The following is a 24,881-nucleotide window of genomic DNA, read 5'->3' on the forward strand; positions in this document are numbered from 1 at the left end:
AGTATCTATAAAAATTACTTATTTGAAGACTTCTAATGATTCAACATAGATTAATAGGGTTTCATTTTATAAAATATATCAAAAAATACAAAGAGCTAACTCTTCTATTAAAATATGTAAAAATTAGGAATAGCTTGTATGGAGATGTTATTAAATGTCTAACTTTTTATTTTGTGACTCTACATGTCAATTCCAAAATATATGTTTATTTTAAATTTTAAATTTTAAGTGTTGCATTAAGTTTGTCAAGCAGAACTTATTTATCATAATCTTATAGTGAGAAATATTCAACTAGATATTATTTACTCCCTTCACTTCCTCTCAGGTCTTATTATTTTGCTTCTGTAAATATATAATAGAAAGATTAGGATGTGCCAGAAGATCTGTTATATGCTTGAGTACATAAAAAGTGATAAATTTTCATAGTTTTATGATCATAGAAATTTATTTTGTTTTCTCTTTACTTTATTCTACTATTAATCTGGTGTTGGAAAAAAATGAGCACAAATTTCTTGGAAGTAGATAAAATAGAATAGGAGAAAATGTAATATTATTGTTAAATATATGTTTCCTTTTCTTCTCTTCACTTATAGATGTTTTTAATTTTATAATGTTTTATATATTTTATCAACTAAGTTATAGCTGCTGGTAAACTGTATCTTTCTTATGTTTCCTTGGCTCTTGTATATTTTTTCTTTCACTTGCTATTTTCTTATAAATTAATCCGTTTACATAATTAGCAATAATTCACAGTGTTTCCTTTTTTTCATAGTTTCTCCAAGTATTTAACAGTTGGAAGAATTTGGAATAGAATCCAAGCAGTCATATAATTGAATTTTTTAATTAAGCAAGAGGATTCTTCTGCACTTCATACTTTTATCCTAAGCATGTGTGCTTTAGTTGCTAATATATGGTCTCTGCCTACATGTTACTTGTAGTTCAAAATGAGGATTCTGATGGACTTCTATTAGGAAACCTCTGAATAGGTGCTGTAGATCTAGTTCTTTCTGTAATCTCTGTTTCAAGTAGAAGAGTGTTTCTGTTCCTCTATCTCTGCTGAAATATCCTCAAGTTGTGCATATGATCTACTTTAATTGTAGATTTTCCAAGGAAGTTGAAGAAAAAAAAAAACATTAATTGCTCATCAGGAAGCATTGATAATATGGGGACCCATTTCCAGTTTGTTTCTTCACATAGATACTTCAGACCCTAATTGACCTGTAACAAGACAGAACAGCACCCAACCCCACACACAGAATTCTACATTACTTCTACTTCTCTTCATTTTTCTTAAAATCATGCATAGATAGATAGATAGATAGATAGATAGATAGATAGATAGATAGATAGATATCTCGAAGCTTTCTTTCCTTACTGAAAGGGAAAGATTTATGTATATGTTGTTTTACATGCATCCAAGCTCCCTGCACTCTTGTTATAATAGCAAGGGAGAAAATACAAAATTAATTTGTTGTATAGCACTTAAATCCACCCCTAAGGCTTCCTACGTTTAACAAGTATTATTTCCATGATTATTTTATGACTGCCTAGATACGGCTTATGGAGTTTATGATGCTACTCAGCAAGGGAATACATTTTAAGGAAATTGCAGAGAGAACCTGACAGATTTCTGTGTCTTTGTGTCTAACAATAGTTTTATGAAGGAAAAGAAAAAAAGGTTTTTTATATTGAAAAAAGATAAATTCCTTTTAGTTTTGACTTTATCGTATCTACTTAAATTATAAATCAGTTGTGACTTTTTTATGCTTATTGATATGTGAATTAAACAAATTTTAACTTTGGAACTATAACACAAAAATGCTTACTAGTTAGCACAGTGCTGTACTAGATAATCCTTAATGACATTTTCTGAAGCAGACATCTAGGAAGAGTACCCATAACTGTTACCTTTAATAGTACAAAAACACAAGGTAGTCACTGCTCTGTCTCACTGACATTTATATGCCACAGTGGCAATAGCATTTTAGAATGAGACAGACCTCTGACAGAATATTGGCTCTTGATAGATATATTACATTAGGCAAATTACTTAACCTGTTTTTAGCTTTAAGCTTTCTCATGTAAAATGGGTATAATAATGTCAATCCTGTAGGATTTTTAAAATAATTACATGAGTATTTTCTATCATTTCTTATAATTCTTGACACAAAATGGAGAATAATTATTATTGTAAAGGACTATTATTCTCCACATACCTTCTTGAGTTCTTGTTTTTATTTATTTATTTATTTATTTTGGTCCAATGTTTAGATCTTTGTTTTTCATTTCAGTTGTGTTTTGTTTACTTAGTAAATCCTTCTTTTTTTTTAAGATTTTATTTATTTATTTGACAGAGAGTGAGACAGCGAGAGAGGGAACACAAGCAGGGGGAGCGGGAGAGGGAGAAGCAGGCTTCCCGCAGAGCAGGGAGCCCCATGCGGGGCTCAATCCCAGGACCCTGAGATCATGACCTGAGCCGAAGGCAGATGCTTAACGACTGAGCCACCCAGGCGCCCCTTAGTAAATCCTTCTTATGTCACTTCAACTTCATGAGTAGACAATGGAAACAAAATTCTCAATTAAAAAAATAGTTAACTTTAAACCACAGTTACAGTACTGTATCTTTTGCTTATATTTATCTATCCCATCAATAATATCCTTGTCAGCCTTAATCCTAGAAGCTCTTTTCAGCTTCTACTTCAAACCTGCTGTTTGCTGCATTTCATGTGCCTTGTGACCTTGATAATTGCTTTGGGTAGGTATTTGTATCAGAACCTTCTGTTCTTGATTTAACATTTTTCTCTTCATGATTTTTTATTCTAAGGATAGATATGTACCAGCACATGTGACCTCTGGATTCATTTCTTTGACCCAGATATGACTATAGAGATGCTGTAAATTTTTACTTAGTGAGTATGGAACACAACAAAAATAAAAGACAAACTAAAAGAAACAAAAAGCTTTAAAGTCATCAGATTATGTTAAACCAATTCATATTCTTGGTAGGGGTTCTAATTCATTCCCAGAGAAAATGAAGTTATTAGAGTAAAAGTCACATCAAAGGATATGTGACCAGACTCCCTCCAGTGGTAGAATAACTGATGTTATAAGTAGTAACACTGGCAACTTGCTTTGTTGCCAAAGTAAGCCAGTCAGAAATTCACTCTATAGAATACTAGACAACTTCTAAGTTGCTTGGTTTCTCACTGCTGATATTCCCCCTCATTTAGGCCCAACTTTGATCTTTCCTTAACGTTATGTGAATATAGTTTACTGATTGTTTTTATATATTATCTTGGACTTCAGAAATAACAGCAGCTATATCAATTTCTGCAGTAAGTATAATCCTTCTAGTTTCCGATTTTCCTTCTCTGCCCTTAGTAAATGCATTTTAGTTTTTCCTTACAGCATTTGCCTGTTTCTTGGGTTTATTTTCCACTTCTCTTAAATTTCTCTGTAAGAATCTTTTTACTGTTATTTAAATTCTGTTTTTACTATTTTAAAGCATTTGCCTTATTCTTTAATATCTTTTAACATATTTTATTATTATTACACAGTGGTTAAATTGTCTTTTTAAGCAGGCTGTATTTTATACACATATATTGGGAAGTAAAATCAGTATTTGTGGAAGACTTCTCGTAGAAGCGTATAGAAACATTGAAAAGTTTTCAACAGGAAAAAATAGGTAGGCAGTATTAGCATGTTCTGTTTATGGAAAGATAGTGAGTGGCAAAGGTGTAAAAGAAATCCAAAAATAATTACAAACTTTGTGATTGAATTTTCAAGCAATATGAAAAGTGATAAGGAGTAATTTTAGGATTTTAAGTCTGGGAAATCAGAAGTAAAGTAAAAAGAACATTTATATTAAGACATTTGGAAACTAACAGTAAGAGACTTCCTTGGAAACTGAAACATTTGACAATTCCTCTTATGTTCTGGGGAAAAGAGTTCTAGAATGATAAAGAGAATTGTTCATAGAACAATATATTCCACAGGGGATACTAGAACTTAAGAGGAAAAGGGATGATTAAGGTTTGACTTCAGTTTTAGAGTGACTTCTGATCAGCTTTGTATCTCACCCCTTAAAGGAAAGGAGTGATTACATGCTGGAGAAGGCCAACTTTGAACCCTAAAGATGAAATAAATCTACATTCCAGGTTTGTTAAAAAAAGGTAGACAAGATACCAGGATTTTGAAGTTACTCCATAGATGTGGGTTAAACAAAAAGCATCATAACTCTGAATAGTATTGTATTTAGTTTTGTTTGTGATATTATAACTATTTGCCAAGTTTGTAGTTCATTTTAAAAGGGCTTTTCTGTGGATATTTTTGCTTATATGATGTTTGTTGTAGTGGTTGTGGCAACTAATGTAAATAAATCTGTCTTTTTGTTTTCCATAGCCGGTGGGAGTGTTGCTATCTAATAATAGTATGAAAAGCTTGTAGCTTCCCTAGACATATGCCATTAAAGACAAAGCACAAAAATTTTTTCAATATACTTACTTTGATTTTCTTGAAAAAAGTCTTTTCTTTTATAAACTTGAGTGTTGGTAAATCTGTCAGTCTTTAAAATTTTAAAAGTTGATAAATGCAAACAAGAATGGCAGTTTTTTAATATTACTAAATGATAGGATCTTAATGATTGATTTTAAAGTTATACCTATGATAGAGAAGAGACATCAACAAGTTACAGTCCTTGGGCCAAACTGAAAACCTACTGCCAGTTTTTCTAAGTAAAATTTTACTGGAACCGAACCATGCTCATCTGTTTATATATTGTCTGTAGCTGCTTTCTTGCTTCAAAGGCTGAGTAGCTGTGACAATAGACCATATAGCTTACAAACCTTAAAATATTTATTATCTGGTCTTTTCCAGGAAACGTTTGCCAACTCCTAGCATAGAGGATTGAGAAAATTAATCTTTATTAGTAAAGATTAATAAATCTTGAAAATACTGAGGAAGAGTTTCTGACAAAAATTGTATAATCACTCTGTTTTTATATATTACTGGGGTTTTGAGATACGGTAGGTCAGGCAGAGAGCTGTAGAAAGCTGCCCAGCTCTGTATGGAGGTGTCAAAGATGCCTTTGGGTCTGATAGGCAGTGAAAGAACAAGCCCTGATTTTAACTTAAAATCTAGTCTTCATATAAGTAACTTTAGAAAGAAATACTAGTTATGCATTAGTATTTCCAGGCACAGTTATAATTCTATCAATAGGAAGGTTTTGAAGTGTCAAAGATGATGATGTGAGCTTTGAGAAATACGGATAGTTATGATACATACTGCAACAATTTATGTATATATCATATTTTTCCTTGTAAACCAAATCCTCATTGAAAAAGAGTCAAGGTCTTTTTTTTTTTAAAGAGTCAAGGTCTTATTCATCTTTCTGTCTTCCACAATCTAATGTAAGGCTTCTCAATCTATCTGTATTTTGTTTTTTTTCAGTATTTTAATCTATCACTGGCTGATACTTCACAAAAATATAATAAAATGAATTATTAGAAAATGAAATTTAAAAGATCCTAAAAGATTCAACAAACATAAAAATCTCTGTCAAATTCCTATAAAAGTTTCCAGATTCTTAATTGTAATTTTTATATTTATCTCATCAGAGCCTGGTAAATAGTTTGTAGACCACACTTTGAGTATAATGGCTGGAAGATAGTGCCATTCTATTCTTGTTCAATGATTAATTTTTTGGTACTAAACTTAATCAGTTTGATTGTTTCCTTTTGTTCTTCTACTTGCATGTAATTTTTTCTGTTTATTTATGGATGTATTCCAACTTTAGGGTCTGTGTTAAGAACAGGAAAAAAAAAGGATCCAAGAATGAATGTAACTTGGATCATTGCATTTAAAGGATTTGCTGGCATTTAGGGAGACAATAAATTTAAATAGATAAGTATAATAACATGTAATAATATAATAGAATGTAGAAGAGAAAGTAGTTAATTCTGTCTTGAGTCTCTCAAGATGGCTTTACAGAGGAAGCAACGTTTTTTCCTGTATATTAAAAGAAAAATAAAAACTTGCCAGGAGAAGTGGGATAAGGGCATTTCTGGTTGAGATAAGAGCATATATAAAGACATAAAATCATGCATGGTCTAGCAATACATGGCATTTAGTATTATTGGAAAAAATAGTGTTCCTTGTAGGAAAGTAAACTGAAAACTAGTCAGGGCTAACTAGCTTATGCCATGATTAGGAGTTTCGATTTATCTTGTTTGAAATCTTTTTAGTAGATTTCAAATTTTCTAATTTTTAGAGAACTTTTTTTTAACATTTTGCAGAACTCTAACAAGTAAAAATAGCTTTTAATTAGTGTACATCTATCCTGTAATTTCAAACTTAACAGCATTTTTCAATAAATTCAGTCAATGAGTGTAGTGAGAAATTAAAATTAGCAGTTATACTTGGAAGTTGCTATTTTATATCAGCCTCAACATCCACTTTATTTCTGTATTTTATTTTTATTGCATTATGCCTAGGAAATTCTGGTTCACACAAATAAGTAGTGACAATTGCTAAAGTTTTTAAGTTCATTTTTCTTTCTCAGGATACTCTTCAAATAAACTGATTCAGACTTAAGTAGAAATAGTAAGATTTTTTTTTTCAAGTTGAATCAAAGAGTAAGTGTTCCTTTTGGAGGGAAGTGATGGACTCTGTTCATCAGTCAGTTCATTTTTTCACTGTTCAGTGAGAAAATAATGTATCTTATAATATTCTGAGCTATTTTTGGTAACTTTTTTTTTTAAAGCTCATACCTTTGTGTGCTGATCTCTTAAAATTTCAGAGCAGTTAAATTTATTTTACTTGCATGATTAATCTTAATTGTAAGGATCAGTTTCATTACTGACAATTTATGTGCATTTATAAGCTTGGTAATATTGTGACTGTATTATCAAATTGAGTTTCTTCAGCTTATTAAAGAGCTAAATAATCAAGTTCGTTTGCTCATTATATTTGAAAGATGTTTATCAAAGGTTTTTTTCCATTTTTATTGAAGTATAGTTGATATACAATGTTACAGTAGTTTCAGGTGAACAACATAGTGATTCCAAAACCCTATACTTTATGCTATACTCACCACAAATGTACCTACCATCTGTCACCATACAATGCTATTACAAATCCCATTGACTATATACTCTTTGCTGTTAACTTTCATCCCCATGACTTACTCATTCCATAACTGGAAGCTTGTGCCTCCCACTCCCCTCACACATTTTGCCCATTCCTATACTCTCTTTCCCTCTGGCAACCATCAGTTCTCTGTATTTATGGTTCTGTTTCTGCTTTTTATTTGTTTATTCATTTGTTTTATTTTTTAAATTCCACATATAAGTAAAATCATATAGTATTTGCCTTTCTCTGATTTATTTCACTGAACATTATATCCTCTAGGTCCATCCATGGTGTAGCAAATGGCAAGATCTCATTCTTTTTTATGGCTGAGTAATACTCGTATGTATATATCACATCTTCTTTGCCCATTCATCTATTGATTGACACTTAGGTTGCTTCCATATCTTGGCTATTATAAATAATGCTACAATAAACATAGGTGTGCATATATCTTTGAGATAGTGTTTTTGCTTTCTTTGGGTAAATACCCAGTAGTGGAATTACTGAATGGTATGGTATTCCTATTTTAAATCTTTATCAAACTGATTTTAAATTAATAAATAATTTGTTGTTTCTTTTGAAGTATTTATATCTTTTTTCAGGATAGCTGCCTAAGTTTCATATGAAAAATGAATTTTGAAATTTTCTATTCATAGTATTATAATTAGCTCAGTAAAAAAACAAACAACGCTTCAACTTAAATGATGGTCTATATATGATTACTTAAAACTGTTTTGAGGGGTGCCTGTGTGGCTCAGATGATTAAGCGTCTGCCTTCAGCTCAGGTCATGATCCCGGGATCCAGGGATCGAGTCCCACATCTGGCTCCTTGCTCAGGAGGAAGCCTGCTTCTCCCTCTCCCACTCCCCCTGCTTGTGTTCCCTCTCTTGCTGTCTTTCTGTCAAATAAATAAATAAATGTTTAAATAAAAAAAATAAACTATTTTGAAATATCTTAATATCCAGTCCTTATTAGTAAACAATTACTACTTAATAAGCTGGCAATAGCTTTTATAGGAGCTACCACTCCTGAAATTTAAAAAATTTTTTCTACTTTCCTTGAGGTAGTTGTCCCAATATTTCTTTTTTTTCTTTCCTTTTTTTCACTATTTCTGACAATTAGTTGATGATGAGTTAAAAAGCTGACTTAGACATTAAAATTTTCTTCTCCACTGTGTATTGTTTTATCATTCTTAAATTTATCTGTTTGAAAAACTACTACAAAAGTAAGTGGAGAAATCTGCCACATTCATATTCTCATCCACTTAAATTAGAAAGATTTTACAAAATCTCAACATTTGAATTAATTAACTATATGTGATGGATAATTTTTATTCTCTTATTTTCAGACATTTACCAATGTTTTATTTCAGTTTTTTGGTAACAGTTTAGTAATTTAACATATTTGTTGTAATGTCAGAAATGTCAGAAAAAAGCTAACGTAAAAATCTGTTGGCAGTATTAAACTGGAAGTAAGAGATACAAGAAAGGAGCTGTTGCTGATGGCTAAATTTGCCAAATTGGGAGACTGGGTGTATTTTGACACCAGTAAATAAAGTAGTTTGTTGGTTGGAGGGAATGTGAAAGAGTAGCTTTGATAACAAGCTATTAAATAAAGCCTTTCCTGGACAAATTAGGTTTCAGATGCCTGTGCAATACCTAGATGGAAATGACCAAAAGACTGTTAGAAATGTCCATCTGTGTCTCACAGGCAGGGAGTTTGAGGATAAGGATGGTTTTCTGGGTTTTTGTTTCTCCTTTGTCAGGTTTTCTTTACTTCATCCTCTAGTCAGTCCTTTAGACGCATGTCAAATTGTTGAACTGCTCATTAGAGTAAGTAAATTTGAATGCTGGTCTCTTTTATTTGTGGTGTCTAAAAGGAACATTTGAAAATTAATTACTTTTGATATAATTAAACTTGACTAGGGTGTGGTTAAATTATGAGGCAATTAACATGGGAGAAATACAGTTGGCCTAAACTCTGTACTTGATAGAGATGTACAAGTTTTTTTTTTTTAATTTTATTTATCGGGGCACTTGGGTGGCTCGGTCGGTTGGGCGTCTGCCTTTGGCTCAGGTCGTGATCCCAGGGTTGTGGGATCGAGTCCTGCGTCAGGTTCCCTGCTCAGTGGGGAGACTGCTTCTTTCTCTCTCCCTCTACTCTTCCACCCCTGCTCGTTCTCTCTCTCTCTCTCTCTCTCAAATAAATAAAATCTTTTTTTTTTTTGACAGAGAGAGAGAGCGAGAGTTGGAACACAAGCAGGGGGAGTAGGAAAGGGAGAAGCAGGCTTCCCGCCGAGCAGGGAGCCAGGTGCCCCCTCGATGTGGGACTCGAACCCAGGACCCTGGGATGATGACCTGAGCAGAAGGCAGATACTTAATGACTGAGCTACCCAGGTGCCCCATGTAATTGATAGATTTCTCCCATTAATTGTATGATAATCTGTGTTTACTATGGAAATATACTAGATTAATTTTTCCCTCTTTGGCAACATAGTCTACAGTATATAAAATAAACGAACTGTTGGAATTCAAATTAGCAGAAAAATAATGACATTGGAGCTCAAAGAAAAACTAAAATCTTCACCAAAGTTATTTCTAAGGCTTTCATAGTGAATGTATATTTCCAAGATTTTCTTTTGATTTGAATCTACTAATTTGAATGTTTCCTAGGGTTTTTATTGAATTGCTAGCCTAAGTAGGACATAGTCTTTCTTACACTTAATTTGTGTGTGTGTGTGTGTGTGTGTGTGTGTGTGTGTGTGTGTTTTGCAGATTCTTGGTGTTTAAGCTTAGATAAATCTTCCTTTTTAAAAAAAAATTATTTATTTATTTGACAGAGAGAGAGAGAGACAGCGAGAGAGGGAAATCAAGCAGGGGGAGTGGGAGAGGGAGAGGCGGTTTCACATCGAGTGGGGACCCAAATGCAGGGCTGGATCCCAGGACCCTGGGATCATGACCTGAGCCGAAGGCAGACGCTTAATGACTGAGCCACCCACGTGCCCCAAATCTTCCTTTTTAATAAATACAGTTTTTGTATAACTTTTTCAAATCTGAGTGTTTGAGCCTATTTATATATTGGCCTTTTCTAGTGCAGTTCACTATATCCAATATTAATTTCTGTGAGGCTTGATATGGCTTTTTTAGTTGTTATTTTTAGTGATTTTAAAAAAAGGGAAAACCTAATGACTGAAAAACAATGGTTCTGGAATTTGCTGTTTATTCTATTTGTTTTGCTAAAAGCTTTACTTGTTCAAGTTCTAGTAATACAATTTACAGTAATAAAATTCAAGGTTGAAATAGTGATAAATATTCCAAATACAATCTAACCACCTCTACCAGAATTTTTATTCTGTACCATATATTGTAGAAGTGTATCTTCTTCTATATAAATATTTCTGACATCCTCACAAATATTTCTAAAAGCTTCCTGTGATCAACAATGAACTTTTTCTTCACTGTACTTCATAATCATTTCAAGAATTTTTTTCATCTTTTGCCTATAGTATTAATAGTTTATAATTTTACTTTTCTGACAGATGGAGTCCTTTTGGTGTCATTATAATGTATTAATGTTTTAATGAAAATCTTAACTTTTATTTCCCTGGATATATGCATGATGCTACTTAGCACAAATAATGTATGTGTGTGTATTTACTTATTTTCATTTCACTTTAAAATGTAGATATGCTGGGCTTTAAGAAAGCCTGGCATGAAATCTAAACTTACAAAACACATTAATTAAGGAATAATTATTTTCCCTACCATAGTGTTTCTCTGTCATTTCTCTAGTATTCTTAATTGTTTTCTGCAGAAGAATTTGACAGAAAGGCAAAATGGCACTGAAATGTAATACCAACTAAATTGTCTTAAATAATGGTGTCTTAAATTATGAAATTCTTATGAGGGGAAGTATATATTAGACACTAGAAATTCAAAGATTTTTAGCTTCATCTATTTACAGGCCATTTCACGTGTAGCTAAATTGTAATCGTGCTGACAAATTTCTTTTCTTTTTTTTTTTTTTAAGATTTTTTATTTATTTGACAGACCGCGAGAGCAGGAACACAAGCAGGGGGAGTGGGAGAGGGAGAAGCAGGCTTCCCCCTGAGCGGGGAGCCTGATGCGGGGCTCGATCCCAGGAACCTGAGATCATGACGGGAGCCAAAGTGGGACACTTAACAACTGAGCCACCCAGGCGCCCTGTGCTGACAAATTTCAAAAGCACTCTTTGAATGTTGCACTTGTATCATTTACCTAGGAGTTTGCAAACTTGTTATCCAGTTTTCTATCAACATTTCTTTATTTTTTTCCTTTTCTTTGAGCACACAGAACTCTTATGAAATGTTAAAAGCACTATTTTTAAGTAAAACATGACTCTTAAGAAAGCTGAGTGTGGTAGTGTAAGAAAACAGAAAGGAGTAAAATGATTTTACACAGAATAGTTTTTGTCAGATTAAAAAGTAGTTTTGTTCATGGAACACTACATCAAAAACTAATGATATAATGTACGGTGATTAACATAACAATAAAAAATTATTTTAAAAAAGTAGTTTTGTAAAACATTTGTACTGAGTGATGTTGTTATACTAACAATATAGGTATCATAATTTATTTTGGTGCCAGAATTTACTTTAATTGCTTTTATTTATTGTATTTTTTTAAAGATTTTATTTATTTATCTGACAGAGAGAGACACAGCGATAGAGGGAACACAAGCAGGGGGAGAGGGAGAGGGAGAAGCAGGCTCCCTGCCGATGAGGGAGCCCGATGGCGGGGCTCGATCCCAGAACCCTGAGATCATGACCTGAGCCGAAGGCAGATGCTTAACAATAGAGCCACCCAGGCGCCCCTACTTTAATTGCTTTTAAAATGACTTTTATTGTCTTGTATTATCACTGAGGGTCTGCAAATGGCTTATTTTTATTTTTCTGTAGTACTGTACTACATTTTATGGGGAAATTATATTCTTTACTTTTATAATGCAAGAACTTTCAAAAGTGTTATGTAAATGCCATTGGTATATTGTGTATGAACCCCAGTGAGCACACAGGATATAATCAGTTAGGCCATGGAAGAAAGTAATAGAACTTCTATTTATATTTTTATCTCAGCTAAAATAAGAAAAAAAGTGATTAATCTTTACATATGTAGATTAATATCAGGTATATCAAACTATCATGTATACTGAATGTGCATGAGGTACCTTTATGTAATTGGTATATGGAATTGAGAAATGAAAAATATTAGTGTTTCATAAGACACCTATTGATGTACTTTCTCCATTCTGATGTACCCATTCTTTTGTGATCTATTTTCCAACTGTGAAACTCTTTAAACCGGATATCTAAATCAGATTTAGAGCTGGTTGTTTAAATTGCTATATCATAAAATGTTGAGCCAAGATTCTCAAAAAGAGCACATATTCATATATATCTGTTACAATAAGTAAAAATAAATTATTTTAAAATATTACATATTTTATCAGTTTGCTTCTATTTTTTCCATAGTATATAATTTTCATAACATATTAGCATGGTAATATGTGTATATAATTTCTAAAGAATTGACTGCACTTATGTACACACTCAGGATTTTTTTATATAGGGACACCAGATCAGAAGTTTTAACAAGTTTTTATTCATTCTATTTTTATACATCTTGCTTTATACAACAAGGCATATCTGTAATAAATGAATCCACCCAACATTCAAAAAATGACAGCATTGTATTAGTTTTAGGTATACAAGGTAATGATTTGATATTTGTATATATTGCAAAATGATGGTTGCAGTAAATCTGGTTAACATCCATCACCATACATAGTTATACTTTTTTTCTCTTATGAGAAATTTCAAGATCCACACTCCTAGCTACTTTCAAATATGCATATAGTATTATTTACTGTAGTCACCATGATGAACATTTCATTCCATGACTTACTCATTTTATAACTGGAAATTTATGTTTTTTGGACCCCTTTACCCATTTTGCCACCCCATCCTACTCCACCCCACTGCCTCAGACTACCACCAATCTGTTCTCTATATCCATGAGCTCATTTTTTGTGTTTTTTTGTTTGTTTTTTTAGATTCTATATGTAAGTCATTTGTCTTTTTCCATCTAACTTACTTCACTTAGAGTAATGCCCTCAGTGCCCATCCATGTTGCCACCCATGGCAAGATTTCAATTTTTTATGGCTGAATGATATTCCATAAATATACCACATTTTGTTTATCCATTAGTTTGTTTCCATGTCTTGGCTATCATAAATAATGCTGCAGTGAACATGGAGGTATAATATCTTTTTGAATTAGTGTTTTTGTTTCTTCAGATGAATTCCCAGAAGTAGAATTGCTGGATCATATGGTACTTCTATTTTTAATTTTTTGGGGAATCTCCATACCGTTTTCCATAGTGATTGCACCAATTTGCATTCCCACCAACAGGGCCCAAGAGTTCCCTTTTCTTCAAATCCTTGCCAACATTTGTTATTTTTTTTGTCTTTTTGATAATAGCCATTTAACAGGCATGAAGTAATATCTTTTTATATTTGATTTGCCTTTCCCTGATGCTTAGTAATGTTGAGCATCTTTTCACATGTCTGTTGGCTTCCTGTATTTTTTTTTTGAAAAAAAGATGCGGATATTCTCAATTTTAATCAGATTGTTTTTTGCTATTGAGTTGTGTGGGTTTTTGCATATTTTGGATATTAACCCCTTATAAGATAAAGGATTTGCAAACATTTTCTTTCATTCAGTAGGTTCTGTTTTTTGTTGTGGATTTTCTTTGCTGTGCAGAAACTTTTTAGTTTGATAAAATCTCATTTGTTTATTTTTGCTTTTGTTGCCTTTGCTTTTAATGTCAAATGCAAAAAATCTTTGCCAAGACCAGTGTCAAGAAGCTTACTGCCTGGGATGCCTGGGTGGCTCAGTCGTTAAGCGTCTGCCTTCGGCTCAGGTTATGATCCCAGGGTCCTGGGATCGAGTCCCACATCGGGCTCCTTGCTCAGTGAGGAGCCTTCTTCTCCCTCTCCCTCTGCTGCTCCCCCTGCTTGTGCTCATTCTCTCTCTCTCTCTCTCTCTCTCTCTGACAAATAAATAAATAAATAATCTTAAAAAAAAAAAGAAGCTTACCGCCTATGTTTTTTTTAGAGTTTTATGGTTTCAGGTCTTACATTCAAGTATTTAATCCTTTTTGAGTTAAATTTTGTGTATGATGTAAGATAATGATCTGGTTTCATTGTTTTGCATGTGGCTATCCCAATTTTTCCAATGCCATTTATTAAAGAGTCTGTCCTTTTCCTGTTGTATATTCTTGGCTCCTTTGTCACAAATTAATGGACCATATATGTGTGGGTTTATTTCTGGGCTCTCTCTTCTGTTCTATTGATATATGTGTCTGTGTTTGTGCCAGTATCATATTGTTTTGATGATTGTAGCTTTGAAATATAGTTTGAATTTAGGAAGTGTGATGCCTACAGCTTTGTTCTTTATCAAGATTGCTTTGGTTATTTGGGATCCTTTTTGGTTCCATACAAATTTAAGAATCATTTGTTCTATTTCTGTAAAATTGCCATTGGAATTTTTTTTAAAGATTTTATTTATTTATTTGACAGAGAAAGACACAGCGAGAGAGGGAACACAAGCAGGGGGAGTGGGAGAGGGAGAAGCAGGCTTCCCGCCGAGCACAGAGCCCAGTGTGGGGCTCAATCGCAGGACGCCTGGGATCATGACCTGTGCTGAAGGCAGATGCTTAACAACTGAGCCACCCAGGTGCCCTGCCATTGGAATTTTGATAAGTATTGTATTGAACCTACAGATTGCTTTGAGGAATACGAACATTTTAACAATTTTAAGTCTTTCAATCCATGAGCATAGAAGATCTTTCCATTTATTTGTGTCTTCAGTTTCTTTCATTAATGTTTTATAAAATTCAGCATAAGATACTTTACCTTTGTGGTTAAGTTTATTTCTAGGTATTATATTCTTTTTGATGCAATTGTATCTTAATTTTTAATTTCTCTTTCTGCTAGCTTGTTATTAGTGTATAGAAAGGCAATAGATTTCTGTATATCAATTTTGTATCCTGCAACTTTACTGAATTTATTTAGTTCTAAGAGTTTTTTTAATGGAATTTAGTATTTTCTATGTCATGTCATCTGAAAATCGTGACAGTTTTACTTCTTCCTTTTCAGTTCAGATGCCTTTTATTTCTTTTTCTTGACTAATTGCTCTTGATAGACCTTCCAATACTATTTTGAGTAAAAATAGGGAGAGTAGGCATCCTTCTGTTTTTCCCAATCTTAGAGGAAAAGCTGAGAGTAGGCATCCTTCTTTTGTTCCCAATCTTAGAGGAAAAGCTTTCGTCTTTTCCCTATTGAGTATGATGTTCGCTCTGGGTTTGTCATACATGGCCTTTATTATGTTGAGATACAGTCCCTGTATTACCATTTAGTTGAGCATTTTGTCATTAATGAATGAATGTTGAATTTTGTGAAATACTTTTTCTGTGTGTGAGATGATTATATGATTTTTATCATATGTTTTATAAATATTGTATATACTGTTAATTCACATGTGGGTGTTGAACTACCCTTGAGTCCTTAGAATAAATCCCACTTAATCACTGCATATGATTATTTTAATGTATTGTTGAATTTGGTTTGCTAATTTTCTGTTGAGGGTTTTTGCACCTATGTTTATGAAGGATATTGGCATGTAAATTTCTTTGCTTGTGGCATACTTGCCTCATTCTTGTATAAGGGTAATGCAGGCCTTGTAAGATGAGCTTAGAAGTCTTCTCTACTAATTTTTGGAAGAGTTTGTAAATAATTGGTATTAATTTTTCTTTGAATGTTTGGTAGAATTTACCAGAGAAGCTTCTTGTACTGGACTTTTTTTGGGGGAGAAGTTTTTGATTACTAATTTAGTCTCGTTACTAGTAATTGCTCTGTTCAGATTTTCTATTTCTCATGATTCAGTCTTGGTAAGTTACATGTTTCTGGGAATTTATCCATTTATTCTAGGTTGTCTAATTTGTTGGCATATATTTTTTTATAATAGTTTCTTAGGATCCTTTATCTTTCTGTGGTATCAGTTGTAACATCTCCTTTTTCATTTTTGATTTTACTTATTTGTGTCCTCTCTTGGTGAGTCTAGCTAAAGGTTTGTCAGTTTTGTTTATCTTATCAATGAATAGCTTTAATTTTCATGGATCTTTTCTATTTCTTTTAGGTCTCTATTTTATTTATTCCTGCTCTAACCTTTATTTCCTTTCTCCTACTAACTTTTGTTTTCATTTGTTCTTCTTTTTCTAGTTTTTTTGAGTTGTTGGGTTATTTATTTGAAATTTCTCTTGTTTATTGATATAGACTTTCATCACTATGAACTTCCCTCTTGGAACTGCTTTTGCTGCATCCTGTAAGTTTTGGGTATATTTCCATTTTCCTTTGTCTCAGGTATTTTTTTATTTCTATTTTGATTTCTTCGTTGTTTCATTGGAAGTTCAGTAGCATGTTGTTTAATATCCACATACTTGTGAACTTCTCTGTTTTCTTCTTGTAATTGATTTCTAGTTTCATATCATTGAAAAGATACTTGATATGATTTAAATCCCCTTAAATTTATTAAGACTTTTTTTGTGGCATAACATATGATCTATACTGAAGAATAGTCCATGTGCACTTGAGAAGAATGTGTATTCTGTTACTTTCAGATGGAATGTTTATACAAAACAGATATATACATCTGTTAAGTCTACCTGGCCTAACATGTTGTTTAAGCTCAATGTTTCCTTATTGACTTTTTGTCTGGATGATCTATCTATTGATATAAGTAGGGTATTAAATTCCCCTACTATTATTTTTTTAATAATTTTTTTTGAGAGAGAGAGAGCATGCAAGTGGGGAGGGGCTTGGGGAGAGAGAGAGAGAGAGAGAGAATCTTAAGCAGGCTTAACATAGAACCCCACACAGGGCTTGATCTCATGACCCTGAGACCATGACCTGAGCTGAAATCAGGAGTCAGAGGCTTAACCAACTGAGTCACTCAGGTGCCCCCCCGCTACCATAATTGTATTGCTGTCTAATGATAACTGCTTTATGTATTTAGATGCTTCTATGTTGGGTGCATAAATATTTATAAATGTTATATACCCTTGTTGGATTGACCTCTTTATTATTATGTAATACCTTTGTGTGTTTACTATTACAGTCTAGTTTTTGAAGTCTATTTTGTCTGATCTAAGTATAGCTTCCCTAAGTTTTTTGGTTTTCATTTGCATGGGATATCTTTTCCGATCCTTTCACTTTCCCCTTTTATCTTGCAGAGTTTCTGTCAAAAAATCTTCTGCTAGCCTTATTGGTTTTCCCTTTTAAGTTATTGTCTTCTTTTGTCTTGCTGCTTTTAAATTTTTTTCTTTATCACTGTATGTTGTCTACTTATATTTAGTTGTGGAGTTTGTTCTGCCAGTATTCGCATTGCCCTCAAGTTTATTTATTTGGATGTGGATGGTATCTAGTTGTAAATCTGAGTATGTTGGTGTCCTTATATCTGAAGTGAGTCTGTAGACTGCATACAGATGAGTCTTGTTTCTTTTATAAATTCAGCATTCTATGTCTTTTGTAGGATGATTTAGTCTATTTACATTTAAAATGATTATTGATAATATGTATTTATTGCCATTTTGTTAATTGTTTTCTGCATGTTTTATAGTTCTTTATGTTCCTTTCTCGGTCTCTTTTATGGTTTCATGACTTTCTTTAGTGGTATGCTTAGATATGTTTCTCTGTATTTTTTGTATGTCTAATACAGATTTTTGCTTTGTGGCTACTCTGAGGCTCATATATAACAACTTAAATGTATAACCACATATTTTGATAACAACTTAATTTTGAACATATACTTAAGCTCCACATTTTAACTCTACCACTCACATTTTATGTTTTTGATGTCACATTTTACATCATTTTATTTTGTGTATTCCTTAAGTAATTATTATAGTTGCTAGTTTTACTACTTTTGTCTTTTAACTTTCATGTTAGATTTATAAGTAATGGATCCACTATCTTAACTATATATTTAATTACCTTTCCCAGTGAGATTTATACTTTCATATGTTTTCTTGTTACTGGTGACCTTTTTCCTTTTCAGCTTAAAAAAAGTCCATGTAATATTTCTTTTAAGGCCTGTTTCCTGTTGGTGAACTCCTTCAGCTTTTGTTTGGAAAAATCTATCTCTCCACTTCTGAATGATAACTTGCTGGATAGACTATTATTGGTTGGAAGTTTTTATTTTTCAGGACTTTGAATGAATCATGCTACTTTCTTCTGGCTTGCAAAGTTTCTGCTAAAAAAAATCAGCTAATAGTCTAATGGGGGTTTCCTTTGTAAAAACTGGCTATTTTTCTCTTGATGTTTTTTTTTTTAAGATTTATTTATTTATTTATTTGACAGAGACACAGTGAAAGAGGGAACACAGGCAGGGGGAGTGGGAGACAGAGAAGCAGGCTTCCCACCAAGCAGGGAGCCTGATGCAGGGCCCAATCCCAGGACCCTGGGATCATGACCTGAGCCGAAGGCAGATGCTAAAAGACTGAGCCACCCAGGTGCCCCACTCTTTCTTGATGCTTTTGAGATTTTCTCCTTTCTTTTTTAAATTTTGACATTTTAATTATAATGTGTTTTGGTGTGGGTCTTTTTGGGTACTTGTTATTTGGAACTCTGGGATTCCTGTATCTGGAGTTCTATTTCCTTTCTTAAGTTAGGAAAGTTTTCAGCCATTATTTCTTCAAATGAGTTTTCTGCCCCTTTCTTTTTCTCTTCTCCTTCTGGAACCCATATAATACAAAATGTTAGTCCATTTGATGTTGTCCATAAGCCCCTTAGTTATCTTCACTTTGTTTTCCTTCTTTTTCCTTTTTTGCTTTTGTGTCTGGGTGATTTCCACTGCCCTGTCCTCAAGTTTACTGATCCTTTCTTCTACTTTATCTAGTCTGCTGTTGAACGATCACCCCCTCCCCCCGCCCCCGGCCGGGGTATTTTTCAGTTATGTATTTTTCAGCTCTGTGATTTCTCTGTTTTGTACTTTCATATATTTTCTATATCTTTGTTGAAATTGTCACTTGTGTTCATCCATCCTTCTCCTGAGTTCCATGAATATCTTTGTGACCATTACTTTGAACTCTTTATCAGGTAAATTGCATATCTCCGTTTCATTAACTATCCCCTCCCCGCCCCCGCGGTTTCATTTAAGTCTTTCATTTGGGGCATATTCCTCTGTTTTTTCATTTTGCTTGACTCTCTCTGTTGTATAGAAATACATTAGATGAAACAGCCACATCTTCCTGTCTTGTTAGAGTGGCCTCATATAGGAGATTAATTTTTTTTGTTTAACCCTGCCCTAACTCTTGGTTTCTCTCAAAACTTTGTGATTGTCCAAACAGCCTATCTTATTTGTAATGCCTCCCTGTAGTTGAGGGTATGCCAAGACCTGTCAGTGTCCCAAAGGGGAGCATCTCAGTCAGCACCTAGATTCAGGCTGATTGGAAGCTAGACCCTCATGCAGCTGCCTTTGAAGTACACAAATATATACAGTTCTGTGGGACCACAAGCTTAAACTACACTGGTCTCCAGAGCCAAGTAGATAATATGGAAGTGTCCCCTCAGTGGCAGTTGTAAAAAATTAGGGCTTCATGTGAGTGTAAAATCTCTCTCCTGGGAGATACTGGTGAGGTGTAGCAAAGCAGAACGAGAGTGCAAAGATGGTGTCCACTGGCCTGTGTTCACTGAGAACACCTGCATAGGTCCCTTTTGTGTGCCAAACCTGAAGCCTGCCCCTCAGGCCAAAACTCTAGGACAAGCTAATTGGCCTCTTTGACGGAAAGACTGTGGTGTGTTTTAGTATGCTGTCTTTGCAGTGCCCTGGGGGTGGTAGCCTGCCGAGAACTGTCTCTGATTGTTACAGTTCTGTGGAACTCAAGAACACAAGCCTTGCCTGGCTACCGGAGGCAGGGAAGTTAGGGGCATCCTCTGAGTGGCAACTGCAAAAACTAGGTAGCAGATATAGAAACCATGGTACCAGAAACCATGGTTTCTGGTTTCATGTACCAGATACATGTAAAAGTTTTCCTCTGGGAGATACTGGCACTCTAGAATATAGCCAGAGGAGAGTTCAGAGATAGCGCCTGTCCTCTGAGGTCACTGGAAAGATTATAGTCAGCCCTTAGATGTATGTTTAATTAGAAATCTACCCCTCAGACTGCATTTATGATGATAAGCTAATAGACCACTTTCACTGAAAGACTGAGCTGCTGTGTCTTTTGACTCTTCTTTTGGGTCACTGTCCTGTGGGACCCACAGGCATAAGTTCCACTGACCACTAGGGCTAGAAAATGTATAGGTTTCTCCTGACGGCAGCCACAAACATTGGGATAGCCTATCTTATTTTTAACACCTCCCTGTAGTTGAGGGTGCCACAAATATTGGGGTGCCATATTAAAAAGTATAATAAGCTTTTCTTGGAAGGAGATACTGGCAAGCTGGAACTAGGCAGCAGGAGGGCACAGATATTTCATCTACCAGCCTCCATTCCCTGAAAATACCTCCACAGGCCCCTAGTCATATGCCAAACCAGAAGAAACCTGCTCTTTGGGCTAAAACTCCTGGATAAGCAATTAGGCTTCTTTCACAGAAAGATTGTGGATGTGTTTCAGTTTGCTATCTGTGCAGTGCCCTGGGGGTGGTAGTGTGCCAAGAACTATCTCTCCGTTTGTTAACAGTCCCATGGGACCCAGAATTACAGCACCCCCCTCCCGCCCCCACCCCGTCTCCAGAGCCAGGCAATCAAGAAGTGTCCTCTGGGCAGCAGCTGCAGAAAAACAGATGCATGTAATGATTCCCCTCTGGGAGATACTGGCACTCTGGATCAGCAGAAGAAGAATGCAAAGATGGCACCCATCAACTAGAATTAGGCACAGGGAGAGTGTATAGATGGCACCTGCCTGGAAAAAGGAAAAGAAAAAAGATGGTGCTTACCAGCTAGTACATGAAGATGATGCCTGCTGGCTGGAATAAGACATAAGGAAGAGTATATAGATAGTATCTGCAGGAAAAAAAGAAAAAAAAAAAGAAAAAAGAAAAGAAAAAAAAGGAAAGAAAAGAAAGAAAAGAAGAAAAGAAAAGAAAAGAAAGCCGAGCATTAAAATAAGAAAAAGATGGCACCCACTGGCTAGAGCGAGGCAGAGGAAGAGTGTGAAGATGGTGCCTACCAGCCAGGAGGACCCTAGATATGTGCTAAATTAGATTTCTGTCTCTCAGGCCAATACTTTAAGATTAGCAAATGAGCCTCATTCACCTAAAGTCTGGGTGCCTGCTTATTGGCTACATTTATGCTGAGCCCTTGGGTGGTGAGTCCAAGGATGTGAACCCTTTTAGAGCCATTTCTCAAATTGTTATAGCCTTGTGGGTCTCGTGGATGTGAGCCCCACTGGTTTTCAAAGCTCTAGGTTTTGAGTTCCCTCCTCCCAATTGTGTGAGTCACAACTCTGGGGATAGAGCTTATGGTGAAATTGTGTCCCAGCCTCTCCTACCTGCTTCGATGGGGGCCTTCTCTCCTTTGCCTGATGCATAGGAGTTGCTCAGACAGTTTTTGTTTTTTTTGTTTGTTTATTTGTTTGTTTGTTTGTTTTTTACAGAGGAATTTGTTCCATATTTAGCCACAGATTTGGTGTGTCTGTGGGAGGAAGTAAGCTTTGGATACTTCTATATTGCCATCTTGAACTGGAACTTTAATGTACTTTTTTAAACATGATTCTGTATGAAGCAATTTAGATGAATTCGCTGGGTAAAAAGTCTTTACTCATGTATTTGAAATCCCAGGTTAGGTGTTTCTCAAGGAACTAAAACAATGCCACAAATTTAGAAACATCTTGCTATCTGTTACTCCCAATAAGAGTCCTGTTTTCCAAAAGATATTCTCATTATCCTTCCAACTTCCCAAGCATTGACCTTTAAAGGCATTCTACATATAAAACCTTAAGATACTATCCCTTGAATTCTTTCTCTTCATTGGTCTAATCTGACTTTATCTCATAACTTTATAACTGAATACTTTGTGAATCGTCACTAGCTTCTCTTTTCTGCAATTACATCTTATTCTCACTCCAAAAATAATCTTTTTGACAATAGGTTTTCAGTATCTGTCTCCCCTGCTGAGGAACCCTAATTCAAGTGCAGTATATTTGCAGACTTTCATGTAGCTTATTTCAATCTTCCCTCTTTAAAGTCATTTGGTTTTGACATCTGTCACCCCACTGTTCACCAACCTTACCTGGCTAGTTGACTGTACTGTTTTTTTTCCTCTACATTCCATGTGTTCTCCTTTTAAAATCTCACCAAGTATGAAGTGAATTGCTTTATCATGTACAAATTGTACAACACTGGTAGGGACAGCATTCCTTACTTTTATTCTTCAATTTACTCACATCTTCTTTTATTCTGGCTATGCTACTAACTTTATTTATTGTCTTTTGCTTAATATTTCCTACTTCTGTAGGATTATATATGCTGAATCCCCCAACAATTCAAGGGCTTGCTTTCCTTTAAATTCTGCTTAAAGCACAGTTACCCCTTCTTTTAATTTTTATTCTATTTCCAGAGTTCTTTTGTGCTCCTCTTGCACAGTTTTATATTTATTACTTTTTGTTTTATCCCAGGTCACATATAGTTGCATTTGTGTGTTTTCATTGCTAACTACTGAGGGTTAATACTTTGTGTCTTGGGCTTGATTTGCATTTGTGCTCTCTTATGGGATGAAGCAGAAGGAAGAGTGGACATAGGAAGAAGAATTGGATCTATATGCTATCTGCTTTCTTATTTTGGTAGGTGCTAGCCCTTCCTTGGTCCTATTTGGCTATAATATGATTTTAAGGAATCAAAATTGTCACAAAGCATTCCCCATTCCATTTCAGCCTTTCAATAATGAAATTTGAAAAATTTATTAATGATTTATCAAAATTATAAATTGAAAATATTGAAAAGAAATCTGGGCCTTGATATTTTTAAAGTTATAAATATATTTGAAACCTTATTTGAAGATTAGAGGTTTGTCATTTATTTTTTATTCATCTAACAGACATATGTAAGAAGGTCTCCTGACTTGTGGGGAGTGGGGAGAATCAGGGAAGTAAAGTGAAATAACTTGAAGGATGAAGAGATTAGGAAAGCAAAATAGGAAGGCAAAAATCTCTGGAGAATCTGGTAGGGAGGGGAAGAGAGATGAGATAGGTAGTAATAGTCCAGGTATAAGGAATCACTCCAACACAAGCTTAGTGGGCATTGAGAATGAGGATAGAAGTTAGCAGAGTTTAGGCAAGAGAGAAAAATATGCCAGATCTTGAAGGTCCAATTTATCCCATGTTAACCTTATCACATAGTTAGCCAAGGAAGGATTTAAAAAATGCAAGTAACATTATCTTCACATGAGTGGTTAAGAGGAGAATTTAAGCAACTATTGTTCAGATAATTAAAACCAAAATAACTTTTGCTTAATGATTTGGGTAATTTAGATGCGTGTGTGTATGTGTGTTTCCTTTTTCTGAATACTATCTACTTTTATACCATTTTTGTGTTCTTTCTGCTTAAGTAGTGTTAAATTTAATAACCAGAATTGAGGGCACAGAAGTTTAGAGCTAGAGAATACCTTAACAGTTATCTATTTCAAACTCTTCATTTTTCAGATGTGGAAATCAGGGATTATTGAAGTTAAATAACCTCTCTAATATTATATAGCTAGTAAATAACAGAGCCAGGACTTGTACCAGCTTTGTGTAATTCCAGTGCTCTTAACTGATACATCATCCTACAACATAAAATCAATAATAGGTATACTTCAGATAGGTTTTTTTCAAATTATTGTTAATATCTTTTTATTTTGCAATTTATACAATGTACATATAATTTGTACATATAATACAAAGTCAAGATCACATTAACATAAACTGCAGTGTACACATATTTCAACTTTTGCAGAATGTAGAGATTACTAAATAGACCATAGGTCCTGGTAAATTGCTCAGTTAGCTGTATGTACAAGAATTCCTTTCCATTGACTAGAAAGAGAACAAAAGAGGCCTAATGGTTTCATTGTTGTTATAGAAATCTATGTCAAGGTCAAATTCCATGAAAAGTCTTCCTTTGGCTATAGAATATACAGGGTTTATGGAATGTATATAGGGTTTAGGTGAATAAACCAACAAGTTTTTGAGAAACTATAAAAAGAGTTATCAGGAAGGAAAACAAATCATAAAATATGCTTTCAGGATATACAAATATTAAATTTAAAATGTTCTATCTTGCTAGGAGACTGGACCTTTAATTAACATTAAATTATTATGAAAATTGATGACTGTGCTGCCATTTAAATTGTATGTTACTATTAGGGTACATGGTATAATTTGAAAGGAGAGTTCATAACCATTTTAAATAGTCTAAGTGGTTATGATGTTAAAAGTCATAATTATTATATTGTGAGTTTAGGTGTGATGACTTTTACCAGATCCCTTTTTTTTAATGGATGCTTTGAATTTTCCCTGTCAGTCAAATGAGAATTCATTTATTTAAAAAAAAAAAGGCAGAGTATCATTAATTTCAAAGTCCTTGGATTAGTACAAATTTAATTTGGTTCCATTCCTTTGTCAGATAGGAGAACTCAAGGACCAGATTCTCACTTTGTGCAGATTTTTTTCTCTTTTGA

The 24,881-nt window shown here is 34.1% G+C and overlaps 1 protein-coding gene across 2 annotated transcripts in view; it reads left to right on the forward strand.

The window, feature by feature from the left end:
- The window catches only part of PHYHIPL (phytanoyl-CoA 2-hydroxylase interacting protein like), a 91,214-nt gene that overhangs the window by 2,359 nt on the left and 63,974 nt on the right, over positions 1-24,881 (forward strand). The window contains exon 1 of one of the 2 annotated variants that reach the window (XM_027596223.2): positions 4,024-4,157. The exons of the other annotated variant lie outside the window; for it this stretch is intronic. The gene's annotated coding sequence lies outside the window, so the exon portion shown is untranslated. Of the gene's footprint in view, positions 1-4,023; positions 4,158-24,881 lie in introns of those variants that run through there. 2 annotated transcript variants of the gene reach the window in all.

This window comes from Zalophus californianus, chromosome 15 (genome assembly GCF_009762305.2).
Source record: "Zalophus californianus isolate mZalCal1 chromosome 15, mZalCal1.pri.v2, whole genome shotgun sequence".
NCBI lineage: Eukaryota > Metazoa > Chordata > Mammalia > Carnivora > Otariidae > Zalophus > Zalophus californianus.